This window comes from Nothoprocta perdicaria, unplaced genomic scaffold, assembly GCF_003342845.1.
Source record: "Nothoprocta perdicaria isolate Ctin4 unplaced genomic scaffold, notPer1 scaffold_23, whole genome shotgun sequence".
Lineage (NCBI taxonomy): Eukaryota > Metazoa > Chordata > Aves > Tinamiformes > Tinamidae > Nothoprocta > Nothoprocta perdicaria.
Genome location: NW_020455455.1, coordinates 5,798,890 through 5,804,442, shown reverse-complemented (window position 1 = coordinate 5,804,442; position 5,553 = coordinate 5,798,890).

The following is a 5,553-nucleotide window of genomic DNA, read 5'->3' as shown; positions in this document are numbered from 1 at the left end:
GCGGCAGATCCCGGCGCCGCCGCCTCGTGTGGGGCGAGGGACACTTCGGAGGAGCCCCTTGCTCGGCTGCARAGAGCCGCGCAGCGCTGCGAGCACGTGCACTTGTTTTACTGCCTTTAATGTGCCCGCTTTTGCAAGGCGCTCAATTCACCGGGAGCCAGGAACAAGAATAAATTACAAAACCACATTTAATGTTAGTGACTCTTTAAATGGAATTTTTCATTCAAACTTTGTCATTAAAATAGAAAGGSCTTTTGGTTGTGACCATACAAGCATAATGAATTGTATATGTTTGTGATACTGAATGAATCTTGCCCATATGCTGCACTGCAAGGCTACATGAATGAAGCATTTACCAAATCAGGCCCACCACATTAAACAGAAAAACAATCTTTATTCATGGTAACTTATCAGTTTCAATTAATCAACCTCAACAATAGAAATTCTGATGTGTTCAAGCAACTTGAAAGCAATAGGTCATCTCCAGGGCAGCCATGTTGTGTCTTTGTGCCCATGGTCTCAAACAAAGCAACATCTCCAATAAATGTACATCTACGCATACATCTGCGTGCCTGGATGTGTACAAACATCCCGGCACGCCGAGGGCTGCCGCATACGCGCCGCTCTGCATACAGCGAGGTTCACTTTTTGTCATACGAGAAGTAATTGTTTTCTAGTATTTTTGAGCTCTGCAAGTTTAAACAAAAGAGCAGAAATTTCCATTGGATGACCATCCTTTCAGTTTCTCTGCTGCTATGTGAATAGCATTGTGCAAACCATTCCAATGGTATTGAAAAGGGGTAACCATTGGTTTGATTTGGTTACACGGTTTCGTAAAGCGCTCCCTCCCACTGCCTTAGGGTCTGTGAAAGGTCTGTGACCTGTTTAGAACTGCCAAGTGAAATGTCATGTCGCCCCTCCCAAATGGGAGTATCTGCATTCATTTGATCAGTATAAAAAATGATTGGGGATGGCGAGATCAGGGCTTTTGAATTGCAATTTATAGCAGTTTACAAAAATGCACATTGTTGGAAAAGAAAACATGGAAGTGTTTCTTTCTAAATTGCATTACCTGTGAAATGTCATTAGTCTTTTTAGGATATCGCGCCCTATCTTTTTATGATATCGGAGAGAGGCTTAAGTGAAGAAGTTCACTATTTGTTTGAGATACAAATACATACTGTGCTCCCTCTTGCTGCGTAATTAGTTTGGCTATCCAGTGTTTGAGAAAAGCTTTCCCGGCTCCTTTCCAGCTACTGCTTCTCTGTTGTCATCACTTCATGGTGTAGTGAAATTTTGCGAAATTCCCGTGAAAGGAGGCAAGGCTGGCGCTTTCCAGGAGCACAGTTTGTCCGTGGTCAGGGCTCTGCTTCCTCCTACCTCCTGTTGAGAGCTTTGACCGCTGCCTTCCTGTCCAGTGACGGATCCACTTGAGCACTTAATTTGCTCCTCTTTCCCCTGCCCTGGTCGCCGCGCACCCTGAGAAACGGGACGAGGACACACTTAGGCGCGGTTTTTAAATATCCCCCACGGAACTTTGCCCTCTTTCCCAAGCCACATCTGTCCCCGAGCGCGCGACACGAGCMCCGCCGCAGGGGCAGCCGTCGGGGGCGCCGCTTTGCGCGGGGGCGCGGGGCTGCGCGGGGCTGCGCCAAGCGGAACGGGGCGCGAGGCAGAACCGGCGCGTGTCGGACGGGGCGGGCGGGCTCGGGACGGTCCCCCCGGCGGCGGGACTGGGTCGGTGCTGCAGAGCCGKCCCGGAACCGTGCGGGGCTCCGAGCGCCGGCCCGGGCGGCGGGACGGGAAAGGAGCTGCCGCCGGGCTTGTCCCGCAGCGGGGCCCGGGCTGCGGGGACAAAAAGCAGGGCCCGAGGGGAGCAAGAAGACAGAGAAGGAGCCTCGGCGGGAGAGTTTGAAGTTCAGCGCTCCGGGGCCATGGTGGCTGGGCCGGGGCAGCCGATGGGCCGAACCACGGGCCACAAAGGTGCCGCAACGGCCCCCCAAGGAGGAGGAAAGCGTGGGAAGCGAACCCGAGGGCTGCGGATCGSCCCACCCTGAAGAGCGGGGACCGAGGCCATTTCTGTGCGAATTTAGGGGCTCGGGGGCCGGGACAGGCAGAGCGGCCGGCACCCGATATCGTGGTCGCTCCCCAGCTTCTCCTTCGGGTGCTGCGTTCCCAGAAGGAACCGGAATTCCCTCCTCCGCCTCGCGGGGAAAACAGCAGCGCCAGGGGCTGCCGGCCGTCGGGGAAGTGCGGGCCCGTTCCCTCCTGGGCTCGCCCCGCGGTCTGGACGGCGCTTTCCGGAGCAAAACCTGCCCTCGAATAAAGATGCGGCCGGCGGGTCGGGGCAGCGCCGCCGAGGCCCGCAGGACGTGGCCGCTCTTGCCACGGCCACGTGCACCGCGTCCGGCCGCGACGCTCTTTGTAGCTGTCACCCAAGGCTGAAACGTTTCAACGGGGCAGATAAATTATTAGAGGAGTAAAAGACTTGAACGGCTTAATTGGGAAAGGCAGCCCTGGTTCCAACCAACGCCCGTACAATTGCACACTGCAGTCCACCATTATTCGAGCTTCATCTACTATGCACTATGTACCACCGCCTCCAAAGGATTGTTGCCCTAGAAACTTGTTTTAAATCTCCAGCTATATATCAACACCTTGTTTTAGCAGTCCTTGGCTGAATTACAGTTACACAGTTTGGCGCTTCTTTCAAATTTCCTCCCATCAGTTTGGCCAAAGAAAGGAATTTTTCTCCTTTAGAAATGAATTGGCTTAATTAGTAAGTAGATTAATGGCAATTGCTGGTGAGTTGGTTTCCAGCAGAGTTTCACCAGAGAGGGTTAATCGGAGTCAGGTCTGGAATCTTTCCCAGAACTGGCTGCCAGCCATTTCCGTCAACCAATCAACCCTATAAACAAATGCGCCATCCAGTGAAATAGAGTTTATATTCGTCCTGTCACACCGGCAGCGGCATTTCCCCAAACAGCCGCCACCTCGCTCTGCGTCCCAACGGCGCTTTCCTAACTTCGAGCTGTTCCCCGCTCTCCCATACCCCATCTCCCCCCAAAATAATATATATATATTATTTATATATATATACACTTATATATATATATATATATGTGTGTGTGTATATATATAAATGTGTATATATATATAAATGTTGCCCGAAGGGGCAAGTTTCATTGGGCACATCATCATCCCTTAAAAAAATACAACGTGATTTCAACAGCTTCCATCTGAGTTTTTCCCTTGCAAATAGCTGCTAATGTGAGGTAGAAATAATCAACAAACCAGGGGGGTCCACAACGCTTTTCCAAAGCCGCTGCCTCAAAGAGGGGGCAAGCACGAAAAAAAAAAAAAAAAAAAAAAAAAAAAAGCCATCAAGAACATCAAGAATAGCCTTTGACATTTTTTCTGCCTTTCTGCTTATTTTTTTCTATACTGATAAAATGCATTCATACTTGGACTTGCAGCTGCATTAGTCTTGCAAGAAAAAAAAAAAATCCCTGCTGAGAAATGCATATAATAGGAAAAACAGATCGGCTGGACAGCAGTGTAATTAATGCCAGAAAGGGCTGAGGCCGGTTTCATAGTTTGTCTTTTGAGGATATCAAGACGAGACCTGGTGAAAAATGACGCATGCTTTAACATTGCAGAAAGCTGGCAACTAGCAGAGCTGCCCCCCTTCGCCCCCTCCCCTCTTTTTTTAACTTTATGCTGCCGAACAAAGGGGTCGGCAGAACTAGCTAGGTTGTAATGAGTTCTGTGTCCCTAGCACATTAAGTGCATCATGGAAACATATTGTATCGAAATAGTTTGGAGGAGAATACTGGGGATGAAAGAGAAAGGGTGCTTTGATCAGCTCCCTGGGGTCCTGAGTGCGCGCAGACCGACTTGCAAGGACTCATTCAGCTCCAGCGAGACACACTTACAACGCCATTCAAAGAAATTTGCATATCTGTAATTTATCACATTTGTCCCGAACATTTTTGCAAGGTAAATAAAAGTTGGCTGAATAAAAAATATCAATCATCGCAGGGAGCGAGCGAGGGAGGGAGCGAGCGAGGGCAAGGTGGTTGTTTAGGCAGACCCCGTTTGGCGGCGTTTGCTGAGCGCGGAGGGACGCGGAACGCGCCGCGTTTCGCACAGTTATTTGCAAAGCGGGTCCCGCGGACGGGGCTCCGCGCAGCGCCCGTCCCGTCGCACCGGCCGCGACCTCCCCTCCTTGCCAAGCCCCTCGCTGACAAGCCTGGCAAACCAGAAYTATATAAAAAGAGAAAGAAAAGRAAAAAAAAGGAAGAAAGAGAAAAACAAAGGAAAAAGAAAAGTGCAAGGGGGAGTACGAATAAATAAAAATCGGCGGGCATATGACGGGGACGGGCCGCGTGAGCCGGACGCTGCTCGGCGTTTAAACGCAGTCTCATTTAAACATCGGGATCTTCACCTTGACCTTGGAGAAGGCTCCGCGCCTTCGCACGGGCTGTCACCCGGTCCCGGCGACAGTGATGCATTTGGCAGCATTGTCGGGGCAGGACACGGGGACAGCCGTCGGGGTCCGGCCGGGCCGGGCCGGGCCGGGCAAGGCGACCGCGGCCGCGGCYAGGCGCGCAGAGCCTCGCGGCGCAGAGCGCGGGGTCCCCGCACCGAGCGGGGAAAATGTCGCAGCGAGGCGTCTTTGTGGCTAATGCCGTGAAAGCGGCTCCGCTCGCCCCGCCGAGAGGTCAGTGCCGGGGGGTCTGCGCCGCCGAGGGGGGGTCTGCGCAGCCACGCGGAGGCAGCTGGTCCCGCCCGTCGGGGCGCTCCCTGCGCCGCACACGGGCTCCACATCCACAAAGCCGCCACGTCCCAAGAATACCAGTGTTTCCCTCTCCTCGGCTTCCCGGATTCCACCGGCGCGAGGCCAGTCCCAAAAGGGGCCGCTCTGCGCCCGTTCCTGCGCCCCACGCCACATCTCGTGGCTGCTCCGCGCAGGGAAGCTCCCCTGGCCGAGCCCAGGCTGCCGCTGGTGCCGTCGGAGGGGCCGGACCCGCCTCAGGGGCGTCCCCGAAGTGCCTGCCCCGGGCTGCGCTGCAGCTCCCGCCTTGGCGAGCGCTTTAATCGCGGCAGGAGAGCGGGGGCTGCGGTGGCCGCCCCGGCCCGACCCCTGCGCGCCAGCTCTGCGGAGCTGCCGCCGCCGCGGGCTGCCCASGGGACGGGGCGGCGCGCAGCGGCCCCGCGCACGGGGACTGCCGTCGGGGCGCGGTGCAGCAAAAGCTGCGTCCGCCCGAGAGGACCCTCCATCCCATCCAGAGAGGCGCGAGATCTGAGGGGTCCTGCGGCCCCGGGACCCGCCGGGGCCTCGCGGGCCGGGGCGGCCGCAGTCTCCCGCGACCGCGGTAGCGCCGGGTTCGTCGCCCGCAGCCCTCCCGGCGCGGCGGGGACGGCGGTGCCGCTGCCCTCTCCAAGCGTAACAGGTTGCCGGGAGCAGGTGCACGTGCCGAGCCCGGGCCGGGGCGTCCCGGGGCCGCGGGGGGAGGCCGGGGCCGGCGGGGGCCGCGGTGACGCGCGGTG